The sequence below is a fragment of the Misgurnus anguillicaudatus genome, chromosome 14, assembly GCF_027580225.2.
Source record: "Misgurnus anguillicaudatus chromosome 14, ASM2758022v2, whole genome shotgun sequence".
In the NCBI taxonomy this organism is placed as follows: Eukaryota; Metazoa; Chordata; class Actinopteri; order Cypriniformes; family Cobitidae; genus Misgurnus; species Misgurnus anguillicaudatus.
Genome location: NC_073350.2, coordinates 28569694 through 28594248, shown reverse-complemented (window position 1 = coordinate 28594248; position 24555 = coordinate 28569694). Strand labels below are relative to the sequence as shown.

Genomic DNA, 24555 nt, shown 5'->3' with positions numbered 1-24555 from the left:
TGTTTTCATTCTTCGCTGATGTCTGGCAGCTCAAGTGACCGTTTTCTGCCAACTGGGTCATAGTGTAAGTCTCTTGAATAATGAAAAGTTTATTCACAGATAAACTTCACATAGTATTTTTAGTTAAACCCACAAACCATGCACCACTACAGTGCCTGTGCTATAATTCATAAAAGCACTTTCCTATTGGTGTAACTGTTTCCCTCAAAAAATTATATCTGTACATCCATTTTTCGGCATGACATCAAGCGGTCACATATACAGAGCATGACAATCATTGCGGCGTAATAAGTCAGCAGCTGATTTTGCCTACTGTTTTGGTGAAAGGCACTTATTAGAAGAGCTGCAATGGTGCATCAATGTTCATTAAACCAGCCTACGAATGTGTTTAAAGTCCCTATAAATAACTGTTATTAAGCCTGATTCATCCCTCTCTGTCACAGAATTCAACATCATCCTCTGAGAAAACACAAGTGTGAAAGAAATGGGAAGAAATAGACTGGATTACAGCAAGAGATTCACTGTAAAATGAGAGAGAGAAAGAGAGAGATTGTGAGAGAAAGAGAATGCGGAGTTTGTCACAACATGTATGTAGCCCGTCATGTGTGTGGTTCCTTTTTTCAAAATATGTATTCTGCGCATCGAGAGATCCTGTGTGCATCACGTGTCTTGTCAAAATAAGTACCTGCTGCAGACGCGTCTAAAGGGTTTATGATAAAAGAGACACTCGCGTTTGCCAGATACTCCCATAATCTCATGCGTAATCAGAGTTTACTGTTAAATGCGTGTCTTGCGTGTATTTTGTGAACGTGAGCGTCTCCTTTATCATAAACGGTTCTGACGCGTGTGCAACAGGCACCTATTTTGACAAAACACGTGATGCAAATGGTTTACATGACGCAACAAACACATATTTTGAAAACGCAAGCAACACACATGACACTCTGAACACTTATTTTGAATTAGCGCCCCTCGCAGTGTTGAGAAAGTTTACTTTCTACATTAACGCATGTGCACGTTAAATACCGTGAGCTTAGTCAGAGTCTATTTCAAGATCCAGAATATGCGTTAGCAGCCAATGTTAATGGTTAACGATTTAGGACAAATATAATGTTATTTATTGTTAAACTATGTGACAGCACGGCAGGTATTTCGGCAGCGTCCAGAGCTGCGTCACCTCCATGCTGCTTTTTGTTTTGATGACTCATGCAGCCGTGAAACACTGATGGCTGGTGTTGCCAAATTGGGTGATTTTTCCGATACACATTAGGCCTGTTTACAGTGTGTTTTAGCCGGGTTTTCGCCTGGAAGACTCTATAGAAATCTGGCACCCTATTGAACGACGTTAAACTGAGAGAACGTGCCATTCACAAACACAGAATGAATGAGTTCACAGTAATGTTCATCAGGTAGTAATACAGTACGTTCAATTCACATTCGCCCAAAATATGAACGAGTTCATGAACTTGTTCAGGCACAACACTGGCCCCTCGGATGAGCAGGTCACGAGCTGCCACTGGTATGGACTTATCTACTGTAACTCTGGGGGATAGGGCGAATAAGCTAAAGTCCCAAAAAGTTGGTGTGTTCCTTTACCCTTAATTATGTTTGGATCTGTAGATGGCTTGCGTCCTGTCTCCCAATGTAGATGCCAGTGATTCATCAGTGCTGCTCGATTATGGGAAAAATCATAATCCTGAATATTTGGGTAAAAATCATAATCCCGACTATTTAACACGATTACTTAATGAAACTGTCATGGTTCTGCCATCTTGTCCTTTGTTTAATCTAGTCTTGTGGCAGAATCATGACAGACCCATGTTTTGTGTGGGTTCACGTGGTCTCAGTATTGGTTTACTGGACCACGTGTTCCCTGTGTCTTGTCTCTTTTACCCCGCTCCCTTGTTCTCATCTTCATTGTTTAACTCCTGTCACCTGTTGCCCTCATTAGTTGTCCTCTATTTAAGATCCTTGTGTTTGTTGTCCTGTGCTTGTGCATTGTTTCCAAGTTCATGTGAGTACTTTGTTTAGCAGTCTTGCCTAGTGTTATATATTAAGTGTTTGGTCTAGTTTATTGTTAAGTGTCATAGTTTAGTCCTGTGTCCTGTCTAGTTTAGTGTTCATTTAGTATCTTGTTTATGTTGTTTTGCCCCCTCGTGGGTTTTGTTTTCTGTTTATTGTACAATAAAGGTCTTTAGTTTATATCCACCTCTGTCTGCACTTGGGTTTCTCCTACACCACATAACAGAAACATACAATTCAATGCATTTGTTTAGTGTTGTTCCAGAAGGCTACACGTGTCAAGCAGTGGCGCCTTCAGAAGTGCCTTTTAAACACATCGGTCCAGCAGAACACAATTCACGAGGTATAGTTTTGCTTACAATCGCTTGAAATGCATATAACTTAAAGCCGCTCTATGCATTGTCGGCGTTTTTGTCAAACAGCGACCCCTAAAGTCGCTGGAGAATACTTGCAACTGTCGTAATTTCCCACTCTAGTACTCCGAAGATATTGACAAGGTAATGTTTCACAATTTCATACAAATATTAGGCTACTGCATAGTCTACTTAACTACAGATGATGTTAATAGGATAATAAGAAGTTTATTCCAAGTGTAGAGTGCATATAAAAATAAAGTACCGCGTTTGCTAGCTTATAACGTTTTTACATGATTGCAGCTAAATCACAAGTAAACATTACAAAATGCCATGACAAAGTTAATTGTGTACGTTGCATTATTTCATAACATTGTTCGTTATAATGTCACTATACATGATTATTGCTATTTATCATAATAGTTTGCAAATTGTGCATGTTGACACTATTTACAACCTCTAGGCTTATTTATGTCCTGATAATTATGTGAGATAACTGTTGTCATGATAATGACATACTACAAGCAAGCGCAACAACATACAACATAGACCGCAAACAAGTTTACAAATGAGAGATTTCCTTACTAGTCCATCAACAAGATCGCCAGATCAGCATCCCATCCAGTGCTGTCTTTTAGCTCACGCCGAGTATAAACCTGACCGAGTGGGACTCTTGTCCGGTTTCTAACGTGGTCAGATTCTCTTTTCCTTTTTCTACTCTCTTCCGAATGCGCTCTCTTAACTTTTAAATCGTTAAGCCTCACGTCTCAAATTTGCGCGTGCAGTTGTTGTTATAGGCTTGATCGACTTCATGCAGCGCTGCCAGAACGGACAGCCGGATGACGTCAAAGTGCCGTCTCGAATCATTCTCGCGGTACTTTGACGTCATCCGGCGATCGGTTCTTGCAGCGCCACACGAAGTCGAACAAGCCGAACGTGTGTGACGTCGTTGCCGTAAAGCAAGTCGTGATTCTCGCGAGATTTGTCAAGGGCGGTTCTCTCAAGCTTGCATTGGTGGTTTTGCTAGCAGCGTCCTCCCCAAGCTTCAACAGAAGGATGATTCGCCCTTCATGACTTTGTTTACCACTGAAATAACTTTGAAGCTGTTATATTAAGGTAAAATAACTGCAAAGTGTGTCTTTAAAACATAAACAGGATTACTACCAGGGCCAGAGTGGGGCCACTTTTCAGCCTGGAAGTTTCAGGCCCAAGACCGGCCCACTTTTTCCATGGTGGAAATCCAAATGAGCACTTTTGTCAAATTGGGTAAATGAAGCAACAGTTCAGCACTTACTTTTGTGTAGTTTTTACAATACCATGGTTCAACAAATAATGTAAAGGTTAAATATAAATTAAATAATAATATACTTATTCATAATTATTCATATAAAAATAATTAGTAATTAAAATTAAAATAAAAAGTCAAGCTTAAGTTTTGTTATCAAGATTAAACTGCATAATATAGTCTATGAATCTGCATGCATTGGGTGATACACAAACGGCTAATATTTTGATTAAATTTATATTTTGCTTGTGAATAGGTAGACAACGGTATTAGCCGAATAATTAAGTTGCTAATGCTAATCATTACTAGGCATATCTCTCTTTACCTGTCGCTACTTGTGTTTGTCCACTTGAAAATAAATCGATAAGCTTGGCACATTTGGCAGCAACCTCCTCCAATGTCTTTCTTTTCTTCAACCTGGCTTTTACAGCCCCTCCTGGCCTCTTTCTACAACCCATCCTCCCTCCCATCCTCCCTCCCATCCTCCCTAAAACGCACACTGTTACGGTCGGGCCGGCCCAGCCCAGCCTACCTGAGAAACGTTTTGGAAAAGACATGCTTTGGTGGACCGAACCAACTCTATGGGAGGGGGGAACTCACTCATATGGTACAACCCATGAAGAGGCTGTGCGCTGCGGTGTCAAAATGCGGAATGTGTGTAGTATTATTTAAGAGAAGATAGACTCAATAATGTGACAAATGTAAAAGAAAAAACTCGACCAGCCCAAAAGTGAAGCGGCCCACAAGGAATTCTCACGGTTCTCTTGATAACCCACACCGGGCCTGATTACTACCTACAGATGCAACACATGCGAGAGAGAGAGAGGCGCCAAGGTACAACTGATTGTATTTTAAACAAGAGGGATAGTTCGCATCAGCTTGCTTGAACAGCATAAAACTTTACAAATACATAAGGATTACTACTTTGTGTTTGGACTTTAGACAGATGCAAAAGCGCGTGCACATGTGTGTGTGTGTGTGTGTGTGTGTGTGTGAGAGAGAGAGAGAGAGAGAGAGAGAGAGAGAGAGAGAGAGAGTAAGAGAGCACAGCTGCTCATGACCTGCTGGATTTATAACACAAAGCGAAATTGAAATACGATTAATTGCACAGCCCTAGGCACGCCACAAAATCAAAATGGTCCACCCAAATAGATTTTTGCACTACTTCTCTCTCACATGGTTTATACTTGACGCATCTGCTGTTGGTGCACTTAAAGGTGCTTTCTGCATTTTTTTCTTTGCTTGCAGCTCAGCATCCAGTAATGACCAACCTCACTGCATACTAGACCTCTATTGGCTCTCTCCTGGGAACATTTGTAAATGTGGGGACAGGGTAAGACAGACCAAACTTATGCAAACAGACAGAGTGGGTAAAATCAGCTCGGTATCCAAATAACGCAGAATCTTATTTACTAATCCAACTGAATTGATCTTACCAACTGAAACAGATACAGACAGAGAGCATCAAATCTGTCTTTCCCACATGCTGGCAAGAGAAATGAGACAGCTGATGCAACTTCACAGCATCAGTGACGTGGGCAGAGCTGCACTGGGACGTCACTTGATCCAGTGGTTTACACAGCAGAGGAATGTTTGCTTGTTGGCTTACACATGTGCGTGCGTTGTGTACGTGATTTGGCATCCTGCGTTTCTAAGACTCAGCTAAATGATCCCTGCTGTTTCATTACGTACAGTCATAGCATCTGTGTGTACCTGGCAGTCACTCACGCACCTCTGCTATACACTTCATTAAACCTGTACTGTAATATTTAAGCTAACTGCACAGTGAAAGTCCTCTGGTCTTTAATTAACTAATGGAGGATTTGAAAGTGCTAGATGGCATGTGATCGTTCTCCTGTCTGCACTCTCCATCCGGATTATAATCCCAGATTATATTCTTGTATTCTGTCAATTTTCAAGAAAAGGTTCAGGGTTTTACTCATTTATGAAGCAAGTGTAGCGTATGTTTTGGCTCACCTTTGCTCACAATTTGAATTTCCTTAAAAAGTAATTACATGGCTTTATTCATGATAATTGAGGTCTAGGGGTTATGTAAGTACCATATAAGTTTCAAAACTTATCTGGTTTGTGAACGAATCATTATTTTGAACCGTTTCTTTTCAGTAAACAAGTTAAATCAGTACACCAAATCTGACTGAGTCATTTAAAAGAGTTTGTGTCTCGAGACAGCAATGACCCACAAGTTACTCACTTTCAGATGTGCTCGACAGTCATTCAGATTCAAAATAGTAGAGAGTAATCTGTATTTAATGTATCCGATCTCTCTGATAAAGCCAATACGGAAGTGATTAAAACTGCAATTCATCGACTGACCACTAGAGGCTAGTTCCAAAAGTTAGTCAATTCCCATAGACTCCCATGTTAAATGCTCATCTTTAGAGTGGAAAAATATACGTTTACAGCCTGGTACAAAAAGTGATTAAATCTATATAGCTAATTTTGCCCTTCAAGACAACTGTGAGGGGGTTGAATTTTTTTGTAACTCATTCGTTTAAATTATATTATGCAGTGTTTCCCGCAGCACATTTCAGTTCAGGCGGCCCGCCTAAGCTTGGAAACCCTACCGCCTTAACTAAATTGCATCTTGGAGAATAGCGCGTACGCGCTTCACACCGCGAGCCACACGGCCGAAATGAGATAGACGTGGTCCGGACCATCACTGTCTGGAGGATAACTTGCCAGTTGATAAAACATCACGGAGAACAGCGAGCGCGGACGCGCTTTACACCGCGAGCGTGCACGCGCGCCACACGGCCGAAATGAGATAAAGACTTGGTCCGTCATTTCTGGAGGATAGCCAGTTGATAAAACGCGTGTCCACGAGAACTGTAAGTGGACTTATGTTTTGGGGTTATTTAAGCCCGTTATTGTATTCGTCTATAGTTCTTGTCAATTGAAAGTAAGTTAGCTGGTGATTTTGTTGTTTGAGTAACCTGCTAGCTAGGTTGCACGGGCCTGTTGATTAGATATAATTGTTGAGCGCTCTTGCTCACTTTATTTATGTGCATTATTTACATGCTACAGTAGTTACACTCCTTTAAGATAATGGAATTAATAGAGGAAAATAATCAGTGTTTACCATTTTTGTGTCATCTATCATCGTTCGCCAGACGTTCTACAACATCTGCTTCAGTTTGTGTTTATTAACCATTTAGTTTCACTTCATCACGCAGCTATTCCCATTAGAGGTATCTGTTAAAAATATTTAATTAATTAATAATCTAGTATCTGTTCATTTCCTGTCATAGTTTTTCAAAATGAAGTTTAATTTGAGTGTTTTAAATAAAAATATTTTAATTTTTATCATGACGCATACGCCCCGCACCTTTGATTGCCACGCCTCTTCCCCGCCCACTCGCCCAACCCTACCACCTTAACTAACAAATTTTCTGCGGGACACCCTGTTATGCCTTAAAGTTCTGCATAATTAAGGGCGTGGCCACTTGAGTGATGGTAGCCATTGCTGTCACTAGAGTCGAGCTAGGTGGACGTAACATGTTAAAATTGCCACTTTATAGATGCAAGCAAAAATTTGACATTTTTGGGTGTGTACTTTTAAATTCAAATGAGATGATGAAATGCAAACACTCATCGCCATGATGGTGGTTTGTTAAAATTGAAACTCAATTTTGCTGTCAATTATTTGAATTTTTTCTATCTCTCTGCACTAAATGGCAGAGCTCTGGTTGTTTAGTGCAGATTTTTCACATGCTTGCAGAGAATGGTTTACCAAAATAAAGTTGCTGGGTTGTTCTTTTTCACGTTTTCTAGGTTGATAGAAGCACTGGGGACCCAATTATAGCACTTAAACCTGGAAAAAGTCAGATTTTCATGCTATGAGCCCTTTAAAAGACTTTGGTAACAAACCAATCAAATAGCAAAATTCTGCAAAAAAAGCTTTTAAAATTATATTTTACATTTATGCATTTGATGCTTTCAAGTTATACATTGTATCAGTGCGTATAATTCTCAGGATAAAACCAGCTGTCGAAAATAGCACAGAATTCTCAATCATCTGACAAGTAGAGAGGTGTAGAGCTACTGTAGCATCACAATGTGAAGTGCAAACGTTCTTTCAAGGTTACTGCATGTGGATAAAACAGACAGCTGTGTGGGGAGTGAATGCATAAGCAAGACGCAAGTAAGTACGTCAAGGCTGAAAATACCTTTTACTGTATACAGCAAGTTTTAAGAGATTTAAATTAGAAGTTAACATTTGTCTGTGTGTAAATGAGAGTGAGGCACGCCACGGGCAGCACAAGGCCTACGGTATGTGGAGGGTTCTCTTCCCCATCTCAAAGGGATGAATTTATTTTAATATTTGTGAGAGAAAGTGTCAGTGACATCATGCTTTGAGCTTTAGCAGACAAGGCGATTCAGTCTATGGATTATACTGTATATTATGATGAGGTTTACCGTAGCCTCGTATTCCTGTTCTTTTTTTCCCCATCTTTACTCCACATCCAAACTGTTACAGTCTAGTGGCAAAGTGACTCACTACAAATGTGATTTATTTATAGGCTTGCACTCCACATCCTGTCAGGGCAGCTCAGGTTGCCACACTGGGATCACCACAGGTAGTGGAGTTAACAGCACACACACAGCCCAGGTAAAACACACCACTACAAACCTACAATAGGGATTTAACACACATGCACATATGAGCAAACACAGACAGCATGCGGTCATGGTGAGAGCCAGGGAAATGTACAGTATAATAATAAAAAGGTTAATTATGCAACATTACTCAATGACAGTGATAATTCAGTTTACCACAGCAAACACCACCTTTACACTTATGAAGACTTAAAACTGGAGGGCAAATATAAAGAAAATGAAATTATTTATTAAAAGAATTCATCCAATAAGGAAATTCGTTTTTCAACACAATATTGGGTCAAAACAAACGTGCCGCACAAGCCCTGAAAAGTGAAGCCAAAACGTCTCGATCGCCCCCCAGTGACTGGTCCCAGTATAGGTTATAAACCCAGCCTCCCCGTGTTATTCAATATGACTTGAGACAAAATAAACAATATAATTAAACTTCAATTATCTTTTTTCCGAAGCTGGTTTATGTCATTTATTGTAGTTTTTATCACGCTGGTGTAAATTCAATTGTTTGTTTTTAATTATTTAATGATATAAAAACGGTGGTGTCACATCATGATTGACAGCTGTGATATCGTGTGATATGCGCATTCTACGAGAGTGAGGGCGGAGTTTTGACTTCGCGGCTTCCCTTCCTGCTCACTACTGCGCATGACTGGTCCCGAAATCGCTATTGCGCAGACTCAAGACCCAAGATGTCAGCGCCATATCGGGACACTGGTGGCTTCACTTTTCACCAATGGAAGAGAGCGAACAGGCGTCGTCCATCTTTTTTTACAGTCTATGAGTCAAAAAGGAACGAGCCAGCCATTGGGTTACATTAACCCAGAAATTGTTTATATTTTACCCAACAATGGGTTAAAACGATTAATTACAACGCAAGGGGCTGGGCTTATCCAGGGGCGACGTTGCCGTATGGCGTATGGAGTATAGGTACATTCACATTATAACCCTAGAGTCACATTAGCTACAAAAGTGAGCGACACTGAGCGGCATGCACTTGCGACGTTCCTTTGCTAGTATCTAAAAGCGGTATCAAAAGTCATTTCAGAGGTATTGTTAAGTTACAAGAACGATGTTTTTGGATTTAAAAGTATTTATTTATCGTTAAAAGTAACAAAATATATGAGATAAAATGCCAAACTTATCAGATATATACAGAAATACGCATTTTCCGCCATCTTAAAATCATTTTCTTTGATTTGAGCCACTGACCTACGTCACGCTGCCCCTTCAATCCGATTGGCAGTCGCTTTGTTGCATCGCTTAGCATTTGCATAAAATAGCCTTCTTGTCTATTTTGGCCCCGCCTTGCTCGGCGCAGCGGCGAGCTCGTCGCTTTTCGCTGGCAAACGGCCACTCCCACTGAAAATGAATGGTAGCCTGCCGCTTTGTCTCTTGTAGCTAATGTGACTGAGGGGTAAGTGACTTTGTCGCAGTGTGTCGCTTGTCTGTTTCAAATTAAGCTGTATTCAGACTACCAGCGACTAGCAGTAGCAGAGCGACGCAATCTCATTGATTTCAAATCCGTCTCTTGTCAGTTACCGGAGTAGACGTTACTCATTTGTTACTCCCGAAGTCGCCAATAATTTGCATGAAGTTAAACTTTTCTCAACTTTGTCGCGCAACCGGACACACCCCATCCAGTCGCCAATGGTCACTGTCGCTCGTGTCACCAGAAGTCGCCAAGCTTCCATTGGAATCAATGAGTTTGCGTTGCTCTGCTACCGCTAGTCGCTGCTAGTCACCATACGCTAGCATTTAAACAAAACAGCAGAAATTAGCAGGCTATGGTGATGCTCATTAAAAATAATTTTAAATATTTTTAGTAGAAAATATCTGAACATTGGTACATTACTAATAGTGATAATTTATATGTGTGAACGAAGACAACAAAACGGTAATCGATATCGGCTCCAAAAATCCTGATCGGAGCATCCCTAGTATACATTTCCAGAAGTAATATGATATTTTCACTGTGGAAAAATAAACATGTTCTTACAATTCCAATGGGAATTGTAGAGCAGTCGCAGTTAATTGTATTATTTGCACACATTGCTTAATATGCTACTTGTGCATTATAAACTGCACGACAACATAAGGTAAGACCTGTTTTTCCATTTAGCTCTGTTTTACTTAGAATTTTGACATGAAAACATTTGGCTATGGAGAGATAGTCAAAGTATACATAGCAAAATGTTTGTGTTGATATTATCTTGTTTAAGTATATGCTGAAGTTGCACTTAGTTAAAAATTACAGACTTTGAAAAGCATTTTAAACAACCTGGATGTGAATGTCCATGCATTATTTTAGTATGGTGGAGTTTGAACATGTTGGTAGAATACACATTTTATTTATATTTTTATGGATCTGTTTTTTTAAAGTCCTTCTTGTACGTCGAAATAGCCTGGGTGCCAGCCGATCTTAGCCCCGCCCACAAGATTTTGTAAACGGGAAGATGGGTCTGGGGTTTCTGCGTTGAGGAGCTACTATGCTAGGACAAATGCTGGTCGAACCAATCAAATTGTCAGGGCGGGCTTTATACGATGATGGACAGATAATCAACAGTAACGTAATGAACCACGTCACCAAAGAGCGCGTGTGTTGAATGGCTGCCGCTGTAGAGTTCAGAATGGATTCTGACATTGAGTCTGTTCTAAAAGATATCGACAGAGCATTGATTTTAAAAGAGGAACAGAGAACCGCGAGCAGGGCATTTGTTGATGTTTTTGCCGTCCTTCCTATTCGGCAAAAGTTGGTCGCAACTGAAATGGCTAACGTTATCACGGTGATGCAACTCAGCGTGCACGACGAGATGGATATAATTAGCGGTCGTTGCCAGCTTCTTTTCGGAAGCCCGGAATCGTGGTTGCTGAAAAGTGGAGGGACATGCTAGGCTCCAATATTTTCAAGCAAACGTAATGGGTATCGTCGTGGATGAAGTTCACCTAACGTACAAATGGTAAGAGATAGTCTTACTCTATGACTTAGTAAATACTTAATGTTGTGATATAAACGAAATGTTGTAAACATAATAGGTGTTGATGTACGTTCGCTAACTCAGTATAATCACAATGTTAGTGTCATTGTACCGAAATAACTAGCAGTTCGGTCAGGCTGCAAAGACGTAATTTCATCATACGTCACACACTCCGTTGCTCTGATTGGTCGTAGGTCTATCCAATTGAGTGCAGAGGCATTTTTCGGTTGAGACACGCCTCATAATTATAGCTCAATGGAGCGGTATCAGACTCAAATTCTGACTAGAATTGAGTATGGCAACGTCAGGCTAACGTCGAAAGGAAAATTATGCCATACCCAATGTTTCGTGAAACACCGCCACTGAGCTGATGCCTTTTAAACCCAATGCTGGGTTGAAAATAACCCAGTGCTGCCATTGAAGGTGAATGCCTAGGTAGACAGCAAAGAAGCTTAACAGGATTTGGAACAATGTTAAAAGAACAGATAGTTTTTACATATAATAAAATCCCATGAAATAGTTTTACAATGTAGCTCTTTATCTCCAGTAGCTATTAAGCTCTTTTCACACTTCATATACAATATCCATTAACAGCTATAGCAGGGGCAAAAACTGATAAGAAAGAACAACAGTAAGCTTCTGAAGGGCTTTATTGTTAAAATATTTTGGATGATAATCGAGTGTGAAGAATAAAGTCTCCTCCAGAAGAGAAGTGACAGATTAAAAAGCCTGACTAATAGGAGCGATAAGTGCTTTACTTAGCAGTAAATAAAAAAATTAATGAATAAATATCAGAGACAAGTAGGGAAAGTTAAAGCGATGTGTTGGCAAGCTGTCACATGAATGGTGATGCCACAAGATGATGGCATTAGAACAGCATGACAGGATAATAGAGATACACATATAGCAGCCATTAAATTATGCAGCCTGACTGCATTATAGCTCACAAACTCTATGATAAATCGCAAGCAAACACAAAACTGATGTGAGAATGCAGCTAGCTGTAATGCAATGTGTGAATCTCAGTTTCTAACCCCATCATCATACACTGGCACCAAAAAGGTATTCAAACATTTGGGACCCTGACTGTGAAAACCCAGCTAAAGCCATTTTCGTGGTTGGTATCTCTGTTAGGAAGTGATTGTGGAGTGAGCGTAGAGAAGAACACTGAGGCAGTGTTGTGTTGGTCAGGCGGTCTGCAGATAAGGAAAGCCTCCACATGTTGGCATGTCAATGGCAACAATAAAAAAAAGGGTGGCTCGCTCAGGTCAGCCGATCAAACACCATTCTGTGCCAGTGTTCACGCCGGCCCATCTTGTGTGAGCTGAACAAAGGGTTACCCTCTGTTGTTCACTCTGAGTCACGTGGGTTATAGAATAACAATGTGAGAGGACATCACCATGACCAGATGGCAAATCTATATACTGACGACTCCTCTGATAAACCCAAGTGACCAATCAGAAGCCAAAGCTTAGCGAATGTCATCAAGAGACACCCAATGAAAGTCAAGATCTTCAGACAAAGCATAAAAGGCATTCATTTCCTTTTTGACAATAACACTACTGGTCATGAGAGTCTTGAGAGACAATGGTTTATTGACTCGCAGCACACTTTTAGAAAACAATGCCATTGTAATTAGCTATGTTTCCACCCAAAGTTGCGTATTGAACTTGTGTGCATAATTGGAATATCGCATTAAAAATTTGCAAATAAAGTAGCGTTTTCGTCCAGTGAGCTAAAGAGAATAAAAGCGTCACTTCCTGATAAACTGATGCTAAATATCAGTAAGAAAAGCGTAACGCCACTGATTTTTAACAATTCGTGTCTAATCACTCCAGAGCACGCAGACTTAACACTATACACCTGTTATCCGCTTTCGGATGTGGATTCCTTCTAGGGAATCTTCGATTTATTGTTGATAATTAAAACTAGAATCCAGAAACATGAAAACACAGAATTTGAGAATAATAAAATGGAAAACACTGAATTTTAGAAAAAATAAAACAGAGTTTGGAAAAAATAAAATGGCTTTATAGGGCCCAATACATGCGACTGTTGTGAGGCAGAGTTATACACAGTGTCTATTAGTGATTATATTTCATTACGAGATAAGTTTAAATGGATGATTTTATCAAAACACCAACAACATTGACTCATTTTACAATCCCACTAGGATGTTAATTAGACAAAAATATGTATATTTGCATGAGGAAGCTGCTGTTTTTATGCACACTTAAAGGCAGGGTGCATGATTTTTGAAAAACACTTTGGAAAAGGGCTGAGAACCAAAACACTCGTAACCAATAAGCAATAAGGGGCATGTCTAAATCGGCATCATTGCCTGGGTTGCGTATGTGTGGGGCGGGTCTATCAAAAGAAGGTCCAGATTCTATAGAGACAGAGCACAGTTATGCTAATCTGAAAACCACGCCCACCGTGGGGGAAACAATCCAACCGTCTCCATTGACTTTGTATTGCGAGAGGCCGCCTCCTTGTCATTTCTGGCTTATAACAAAAAACAGAATAATGCCTAAAAGCTGCTGTGTGACAAAGTGTACAGCTAACAAGCCAAAAAACCCAAAAATTTGTTTTTATAACCTGTCGAGCCGTAAAACCTAGTTTTTAAGGAGAAAAAAGGTGATCGCCGACTACGTTTCCCTCTAGTGGGCGCAGTTCTACTAATAGTAGTACTATGGAAAGATACCTGTTTTCCACTTTTTTTGTCTTTAAACGATCGTTTTTTGGGGTCGGCAGCTTATAAAAACTTGACACCCTGTCACACAGCAGCTTTTAGACATTATTCTGTTTTTGTTATAAGCCAGAAATAACAAGGAGGCAGCCTCTCGCAATACAAAGTCAATGGAGAAGGATAGATTATTTTCCCCCACGGTGGGCGTGGTTTTCAGGTTATGACGCGTTGCGCTCTGTCTCTATTGAGGTCGGGGCGTGTTTGTTTAGGTGATTTCAAATGTCAACATTGGCTTTCAGAGATCATGCACCTCGCCTTTAAAGGCTTATTGCACTATTACAGTGAACGATTATTCGATTGATTGATTGATTGATTGATTGTTAATTTAAACAGTCAGCGAATATTGGAAATTGCATAAATTGACATCCCTAATTCTTGCTGTTTGAGTTGACAGTCAGGTAAGACAGACCTGTAAAGTAATATTACTGAACCATTGAGATGATTCAGAATTTCCAAAGTCCCATTTTAGATGCTGTGCAATAAGTTATGTAAACTAGTCCAGTCCAGTTATGTCATCCAACGTGCAAAGTCATGTGACTTTTTTGATGCACATGATATGGATTTTTTCGATTAAAGTGTTTCCATCTTATTTTACAAACATTTTCGTATTGGATAAGAAATGTATCCGACTCAATTGAGCACATATGTTTTATGGACATTCTTAGAATTTATGCACATCTTGGCGTTTGCATCCAGCTTTTTTTATACGATACTCCAAAATGTGCATAAAAATAGGTGGATGGAAACATAGCTAGTGAAGCACAATTTAATTAAACCATTTATCAAATTAGTTTAAAATGAATTAAACCCTACTGCAACATTCTTAGTGTAAGAAACTAAATCCACTGTGATTTAAAAATCAATACTGTGTAAACCATTGCATTGCATTTGCACTGTATGTGATTTTCTGCCAAATCTGTCCTTACCAGCTGGTTTGAACAAAGCCAATTGATTCACATTTAGCAGATCAGAAAAAGAATTGGATCTAATTTTCCTGTAATATCTGTATCATGCTGTAAGTACGAATGTGTTGACAATCCTCAACCCGCCAACATGGCTCAACTCCAAAAAAAAAGCATAAAAGTGATTAAACTAATCTACAAGCAAACCTCTCTGTACAGCAAATGGACAAATAATTATCATGTGATTAGATTACCTCAAACCTGAGATAAAAGTACATTTCAATTGCAATGAAATTACGCAATTACAAACAATTCAACAAGACAGCAAAACAAAATACACCAGTACACCTTATGCACAACGGTGATTCACATTTTGAATAAAAAGTGTGAACACATAAATATCTATATAACCCATATCTATAATGAGACTTCACACAAGTACTTACACTAAATAGTAACAGATGTCTGTGTTTTCAACCCACTCAAGAAAGACACACGCTTTATACTGACATCCGACACATCTGAACACATTTATAGTGGTTTAAAAAGGATCAATGTTAACAGCAGTACTTTATCTGTGATTAATCTCCTCTTTCTCTCTCTCTCTCTCTCTCTCTCTCTCTCTCTCTCTCTCTCTATTCTAGTCTATTCAGTAATTACAGGAGCAGCACTCATAAATTAATTTGAACAGGAATCTAGACTTTTCCATTACTCAAGGTTATGCAATTTGTGATTACAACTTTGTGTGTGTTTGCATGAACAAGGTTTCAGACAGACAAATTTCTATTCAACAAATAAAAGATCTCAAACAAATATCATCTCATTCATGTTTAACAGACTAATCTATCACCATCATCTTGATTCAAGCATGCCTTTTAATCAAATCCTAACTTTTCTGTAATAATGAATGTGCAATATTTTTGTGCATATTAAAACGAGTGTAAATAATTCATGTTTGCTTTTCATAGTAAAACACCAACTGCATGCAATCTAATTCAAAAGTTATGTTGGTTCAAATATGTACTAATGTACCACTTCTAATTATTATTATGTGACTACAGGTCACATCAAAATTAAATTCTGCATTAAAAGAGCTATCCCAAAAATGTTGTAAAATTACAATGCCTTAACAATAAATACCCTTTGTTGAAGCTTTTCCTGTTGCGCTGCCTTTAAAATATTTCTGAACTCTATTGGTGGTTAAATGTCCTAAGGGTATGTTCTGGTTGTTTTTTAAAAAAGAAAGAGTACGAATTTACCAAATATATTCATATCTTGACCAGTGATATTACTCAAGACCTAAGGGTTTCAACCAAGGGGCCATGGACCCCTGTGGATTCACCTGCAGGGTCCCTGATGGTTGAAGATATACAAAACAAACAGTAGAATGAATATCTAATTTTGTAACTACACTGTAAAAAAGTCTGTAGAAATTACAGTATTACTGGCGGCAGGTTGCAGTAACTTTCTGTAGATTTTACATTTATGTTATTTACTGGCAACAGGTTGTTCAAAGTTAAATGAACATGAAACATTTTCAGTCTTTACCTTTTACAGTAAGTTACTGGCAACCAGCTACATAATTACGGCTAATTTTTTATAGTGTAATGATGTTTTAAACATTATATTTTGCTTATGTTAACGTTTTTAAAGAAAGCAATTATAAAGTGTTATTGGAAAAATTAAGATTTTTGAGTTTATTTTATTCAGGGTCTATCAAAGTAAAACCCTGCTCCAGACAGCTGCGACACAAGATTTATTCTGTCTGAACATGAACAAGCCTCAGACATCTAATAAGAGGTGGATTTGAAAAGACAGCATTTGGGGGAAATCAATTCTTTTGAAGTCAAGACATTATTATCATGCTCTTCAACCACCCCCTGCGGATGGATAAACCTGAAGAAAACGCAAGAGAGACGGAAATCATGCTTCCACTCTTCTCCACATAATCACTGGCTTAAGCACAGTACCTTCTGAGCCTTAATTTACCCTATCAACCACCAGACGCGCTCTTAAGTGCAAACACACTACACTAAGGCAGTCAACAACCCTTTCAATCTATTTCTGCTTCACCTAGGTCACTTCTGCAAAGTCTCTTCTGTTACCTAAGAGCTTTAGGGTGATGCTACACAAAGGCACAGGTGCACAGAGAAGCACAAGTGACTCCTGTCCATTCATACCCATTTGAACACCAGTGACCTGTTATTTATGCTGTCACATGGCAAACCTTTACATCAATTCTTCCAACTAGCTTGATTGCAATGGAATCTCTATCCATAAATTCCTTTAGAAGGCAACCCAGAGTCATTGGTCTGATCTGTCTGTGTTATTTATTTATTTATTAAAAATCATTTTTTAAGCTATTTTCCACTCTATATTTCCTTATAATTTGGTATAAAGGCAATTTTATTATGTTTTTTTTTTTTATTAACAGTACAGAAAGAGAAACCTTTACAAGCTCTGTTCACATGACTTGGACTCTATACACGCGTGTATTCGTATAAATATTATTTGACATTGGCTGTCTCTTAAAACTGAGTGGGCTACTTGGACAGCATCTGGGGCATCAGAGGCACGTGCAACGTTTTCGCGCATCACACCTGCAGGCGCGTGCGCGTCTCACACACGTGCGCGCACACACAAACTCAGCTGACTACAAATTTTCCATCTGCAGGCGCTTATCATGACATGAAAAGCTGCACGTTACCCCGATCCCCTAAAATGCTGCCTAACGTTAGATAGCCACCACACTAGGATTTTAGACACGGACATTAAACGTAGGGAAACTTTCTGCTGTTACTAAGCGACAGAAAGTATTTAAACAGGGCTAGTCTGATAAACCTAGCAATTAACCAACGTGTAAATGAAAAAAATACAGAACATAAACGTTACAGTATAATAAACGTGAATTATTTCTGTCATAACAGTTTTATAGCTGTCCTATAAGAGTAGGTACATAAACCACCTTAGTTTAAAGACTTAAGACTACGTTTTACATCACAACTGACTAACATTTCAATATTAAAAACCAGTCAGTCTTACCGAATAGATGTTCAGTGAGAAATGTTCTCCAAATGATGCTCTCTGCTTATTTTGTGAAGTTTACGTCAGAACACGTGTAAAATAACAAATAGAAACCTGACGATGAGGATACGTGGACCTTCCTCTATAAATTGCCGCCGTTATTCTCATTCACTGGGTCCCCGCTAGTCGTTTTTGACGGTTGTGGGCTGCACTACCCTTCAGTTTCCCCGCCTCCGATTGTCTAGACCGGGGAGTGACCAATCAAATCACTTTACAGAAATACGTAATACACATATCGCCGCTCGCATTTGATTGGCTGACCGTCAAGAAAGGGCTGATCGTGACGTCAAACCGCGAACGCGCACCTGCCAGTGAGTTGATGATGGAGTGTTGCGCTCGAGAGAAATTATTAAACCGTGCATCGTACTCTCAGATGTTTATTTAATAACACGACTGCGAGCCTCATATATTAATATTTTAATGGCATTACAATATTATTTAATGGCACTACAAATATTAGCATGTATGAATTTATGACTACTGGGGTGCAAAGCATTATCGATTGATTAAATATTACGTCTGCATGCATTCTAAACGGTTTTAAATAGGCTGTTAATAACTAGACTGAAATAATTGCGGTCCGTCATGTGTGAATTACTTGAACGCGATTTATTTGATCATCTTTGTAGATTAATGGAGACATACGAGACATTTAATCACGTGGCTGCGTCCTGCGTGGGAAGCAGCATGTTGCACGCGGACGCACGCAGCGACCTGCTAACACAAAAATCAAGTCTTTGTGGAGTTATTCTAGGAATCTCACATATTTTATAGGCTACCAATACTTTTTATCTGTGAATGTGTTCAACAAATGTATTATTAACTAAATTCTATTAAGATATAAATAAAATACCAGTTTAATATTCAAGGAAAGGTAATTATCATGTAGCCTACATTCTGATTTTTTTGCACACTTATTATTATTGCAATATTTTTAAGAATATTTCTGTGAATGTGCCCACTAAATGTGTCACTGTATTTTCCTCTTCAACTCATGGAGGGAAACTGGTTAATTTGGATCCATGCACAGTTCATTATACTGTAGGATCCATTAATAGGATAGTTCACCCAAAAATGAACATTCTGTCATCATTTACTCACTCTCATGTTGTTACAAACCTGCATGAATGTCTTTATTCTGATGAACACAAAGGAAGATATTTTGAGAAATGTTTGTAACCAAACCGTTCGTGGACCCCATTTACTTCATAGTAGTCTTTTTTCCAACTATGGAGTGGGGTCCACAAATGGTTTGGTTACAAACATTTCTCAAAATATCTTTGTTTGTGTTCATCAGAAAAAATTTAATGCAATGTAATGTATGGCCCGATTCATGAAGGAAATGTTAGACCCTAATCATATATCCGGCATGTGGCCACATATACAATAACTATAAAGCCTCAACAATTCAATGACTTCAAAGACTGGTTTAATATTGAGTGTAGATGTCACACAGTGTCGTGTCTATGGGGAGCTGGATCTTAAAGGCAAAGGCATATCCCCAACCACTGAGCCCTGCTGTACTAGTCCCAGGTGCGTCTCTACAGCTGTGTTCATGTCACGCATGTAGCACAGCAGTGAGGATCTTTGGACTGCCTTTAGGGGAAAGTTAAAGGGGCCACCGTGTACCTCTGTACAGCATGACCCCAAATATACTGATACCCTTAACAACCTCCTCACTTCTAGGAATTACTGTATGGGAATTCATAATCAGCCTAAACAGAGATGAAAAATCCAATGGAATTTCTAGCAAAAAGTAGAAACAAATGATTGAAGTTATTTTTGGTGTTTGTGTTTAAACACAGAGCCATGTATATAATAGAGTGAACTAGCACTAATTTTCATGTTTTTATGTAATCTGTATGATTTTTGCTTTCTGCTTGTTTAAAACGGTTGCTTCTTGATAGGGTGACATAATTAATTTCGACACAAGTAGGCCTTGTATCCTGCCCACAACACTCACGGCTCATGCAAATTCCAATCTGTTATGTAAATTTAATTTCTGTTATTCAGCACAGCAGCCTGACTGTTTTTATGTGACATAACCTTCAAATGTGGCGCTCTAATGCTTGAGGGAAAATGGGAGCGTCCAGTAACGTCATTGCTATAGCCTGGACCAGCTTTTGTAATGATGAAAACTGATCCCAGCACAGATAATAAACCATCATAATCAAACTCAATCAAGGTCAGTCTTTTCAGCCCGCCCTGATGGGGATCTGATAGGGTCTTTTTTGCACACATTGTTCTGGAGAGAAAAATAGGCATATTTCTCAGAAAACTGTTGATACAATGTATAATAAACACATCTTGGAACAATTGCATAATCTCTTGCTCATCTTTGAAACAATGCCATGACACCCAATGCAAGTTATTATAATCCGTAACATCATAAGCATTAGGATTATGTGGTAATATATTATCCAGTCTGTGAAATCCCAGCTAAAGTCATTTTTTTGTGATTTACAAAAAAATCTACATACATCACTTAAAGAACATTCTGTAAAGATATACCCTTGATATCTTTTATATTGACTGAGTAAGGTCATGTCAAAGAATGAAATCAATGATTGAAATCAAACTTTGATGCTTCTAATCTCATAATTAGATTTGGAGATTAACCTGGATTGCACTGACTGTGTTTTAGCAGCGAAAAAGGTCATGGTTTCGGTCCTCACACTCTCAGATAAAAGGTTCAAAAGTTGTCACTGGGATGGTACCTTTTAAAAAGGTCCTAATATGGTACCTTTGAGGTTACAGTACAAACCTCTAAAGTACCAATGTATACCTTCGAGGTACCAGTATGCACCTCTAAAGTACCAATGTATACCTTAGAGGTACCAGTATGCACCTCTAAAGTACCAATGTGTACCTTCGAGGTACCAGCATGCACCTCTAAAGTACCAATGTGTACCTTTGAGGCACCTCTAAAGTACCAATGTGTACCTTTAAGGTACCAGTATGTACCTCTAAAGTACCAATGTGTACCTTTAAGGTATCAATATGCACCTCTAAAGTACCAATGTGTACCTTTGAGGTACCAGTATGCACCTCTAAAGTACCAATGTGTACCTTTGAGGTACCAGTATGCACCTCTAAAGTACCAATGTGTGCCTTTGAGGTACCAGTGTGCCCCTTTAAAGTACCAGTGTGTACCTCTGTGGTACCAGTATGCACCTCTAAAGTACCAATGTGTGCATTTAAGGTGCCAGTGCGCCCCTTTAAAGTACCAGTGTGTACCTTTAAGGTACCAGTATGCATAGGGTGACCATACGTTCCATTCTTCCCGGACGCGTCCTGGCCAGGATTTCGGTTTCGTCTTCCGGAAGTACCAATGTGTACCTCTGAGACACCACCTCTAAAGTATCAATGTGTACCTTTAAGGTACCAGTATGCACCTCTAAAGTACCAATGTGTACCTTTGAGGCACCACCTCTAAATTACCAATGTGCACCGTTGAGGTAGCAGTATGCACCTCTAAAGTACCAATGTGTAAAATTGAGGTACCAACATGTACCTCTAAATTACCAATGTGTACCTTTAATGTACCAGTACGCACCTCTAAAGTACCAATGTGTACCTTTAAGGCACCACCTCTAAATTACCAATGTGCACCGTTGAGGTAGCAGTATGCACCTCTAAAGTACCAATGTGTACCTTTAATGTACCAGTACGCACCTCTAAAGTACCAATGTGTACCTTTAAGGCACCACCTCTAAATTACCAATGTGCACCGTTGAGGTAGAAGTATGCACCTCTAAAGTACCAATGTGTACCTTTAAGGTATCAGTATGCACCAAACCAATGTGTACCTTTGAGGTACCAGTACGCACCTTTAAAGTACCAATGTGTAACTTCGAGGTACCAGTATGCACCTCTAAAGTACCAATGTGTACCTTTGAGGCACCACCTCTAAATTACCAATGTGTACCATTGAGGTACCAGTATGTACCTCTAAAGTACCAATGTGTACCTTTGAGGCACCACCTCTAAATTACCAATGTGTACCATTGAGGTACCAGTATGTACCTCTAAAGTACCAATGTGTACCTTTATGGCACCACCTCTAAATTACCAATGTGCACCATTGAGGTAGCAGTATGCACCTTTTAAGTACCAATGTGTACCTTTAAGGTATCAGTATGCACCGTACCAATGTGTTCCTTTGAGGTACCAGTACGCACCTTTAAAGTACCAATGTGTACCTTTGAGGCACCACCTCTAAAGTACCAATGTGTACCTTTAAGGTACCAGTACACACCTCTAAAGTACCAATTTGTACCTTTGGGGCACCACCTCTAAATTACTAATGTGTACCATTGAGGTACCAGTATGTACCTCTAAAGTACCAATGTGTACCTTTAAGGCACCACCTCTAAATTGCCAATGTATACCGTTGAGGTATCAGTATGCACCTCTAAAGTACCAATGTGTACCTTTAAGGTATCAGTATGCACCGTACCAATGTGTACCTTTGAGGTATCAGTACGCACCTTTAAATACCAATGTGTAACTTCGAGGTACCAGTATGCAACTCTAAAGTACCAATGTGTACCTTTGAGGCACCACCTCTAAAGTACCAATGTGTACCTTTAAGGTACCAGTACGCACCTCTAAAGTACCAATGTGTACCTTTGAGGTACCACCTCTAAAGTACCAATGTGTACCTTTAAGGTACCAGTACGCACCTCTAAAGTACCAATGTGTACCTTTGAGGCACCACCTCTAAAGTACCCATGTGTGCCTTTGAGATACCAGTGGGCCCCTCAAAGTACCAATGTGTACCTTTGAGGTACCAGTATGCACCTCTTAATTACCAATGTGTAACCTAAACGGTTACTAGTATGTACATTTTAGGTACAAAAGTGTACTTTTAGAAAAGGTACCACTCCAGTGACAACCTTTGTGTCTTTTTAAACAGAGCAGAAAACAAACACACTGATAAAACATATACATTGTTAAGCACTGTAAGTTGCTTTGGGTAATAGTTTCAGTCAAATGCATAAAGTGAATGTACAGCACCATGTTTTACTGCCAAACCATGGTAAAAATACTGTTTGTACCTAACAGTAACTATATTACATTACAGATCAAATTTCGTGATTTGTTCATAAATATGTGAAAATTTGTTCAAGGTGCACTGCCATTATCATTTTGTATGTATATATAATGAAATAATGATTTGGTTTGTTATTGTTAGGGAGGAGACTGGACATTTGTTTTTCGATAAGCATGTCCTTGAGTTCAAAACCCATTCATATTTTTGGTCAGTTTTCCAAAAGATTAAGACTGCACACTAATATACAGTATACAGTTTGGATTAACCAAAACAACCACCAAAAGGGTTGAAGGTAGGATGTGTGAGATAGTGACAGAGATTTCGCAACTTTTAGTACACTACCAAAAAAGGTATACTACTGTCAAAAAAATGCTGTTTTTTTACCCAGTGTTGGGTCAAAAAGGAATGAACCCAACACGTTGGGTTGTAATTTAACCTATGCGGGGTTGTTTCAAACCATTATTGGGACAAATATAAACATTATTTAACAATAAAACGTTAATTTAATGACTGGGTTTAAACCAAAAAACAGCATTTTTTGTATATATAGTAGGCCAAAGGTTACAGACATGGATTAAATAAATTGGGTATTTACTTCATTTATCTGGTTTATAAAAAAATCTATCATGGTGCAGAGTAGACCATATTTTAAAGGTACACTGTAAAAATGTAAGGTTGTTTTAACCCATAGTTGGGTTCAACCTTGAGGTTATTTATAACTACTCTACAGGTTTTGTCCATATTTGACCCCACTATGGACCCGACATGTGTACTCAATACCCTCCTTTTAGATAGACAGACAGGTAAATAAACATTTTTAGGCGAACATTTAAAGAACTGTAATGGGAAATTTTAAATGTTATTTAGGGTTACTGTAACACATGCAATGAGATAAGAGACCATGAAATCTCTTAGATCTAATGTAAAGAGACATCACACAAAAGAAGGTGCAGTGTTTCTAAATATTGTCTAACACTGTGTACAGCAGCACAATCAGTCTTTGAACGGTTTATCAACATTAGACATCTGCCATACTACAAACGTCATGTTTGTTGTTCTTCTCTGGATATCAAAGTTCAGAGATCGTTTTCACAGAGCAAGTTCAGAGAGCAGAACCCCCCTCGCACCCACTAGAACCCCCGCACTCCCCCCTCAGGTCCCGCGCCGCTGTGCTCGGATCCTCCACTGGGAACAAAGAACCGCTGAGCATTGTTCCACCCCGTGTGCGGAATTCCGCGCGCAGGCCAGGTGCTTCTCCATTAGGGCTCGGACATGATGAGGAGGCCCCAGGAGACACAAGGAGGCCCCGAGGGGCCCCAGAAGTACGGATGGAATTCAAAAGAAAGTGAAGCACGAATGTGAACCTGAAGTCCAGATTAGAGAATTATCATAAACACAAACAGGCACTAGACATGAAAACATCCTAAAATTAAACTCGAGACAGTTTAAATTGTACAAAACAACAGAATGGTAACAGTATTTCGTGGAAACCTA

At 39.2% G+C, this 24555-nt stretch overlaps 1 protein-coding gene across 3 annotated transcripts in view; it reads right to left on the bottom strand.

Annotated features, from left to right (window-relative positions):
* Window positions 1-18166, bottom strand: part of slc38a3a (solute carrier family 38 member 3a) — a 65200-nt gene extending 47034 nt beyond the window's left edge. The window contains exon 1 of one of the 3 annotated variants that reach the window (XM_073876195.1): window positions 17964-18166. The gene's annotated coding sequence lies outside the window, so the exon portion shown is untranslated. The remainder of the gene's footprint in view (window positions 1-17963) is intronic. The other 2 variants (XM_073876194.1, XM_073876196.1) reach the window with 2 other exon arrangements.
* Window positions 18167-24555: the final 6389 nt, after the last annotated feature.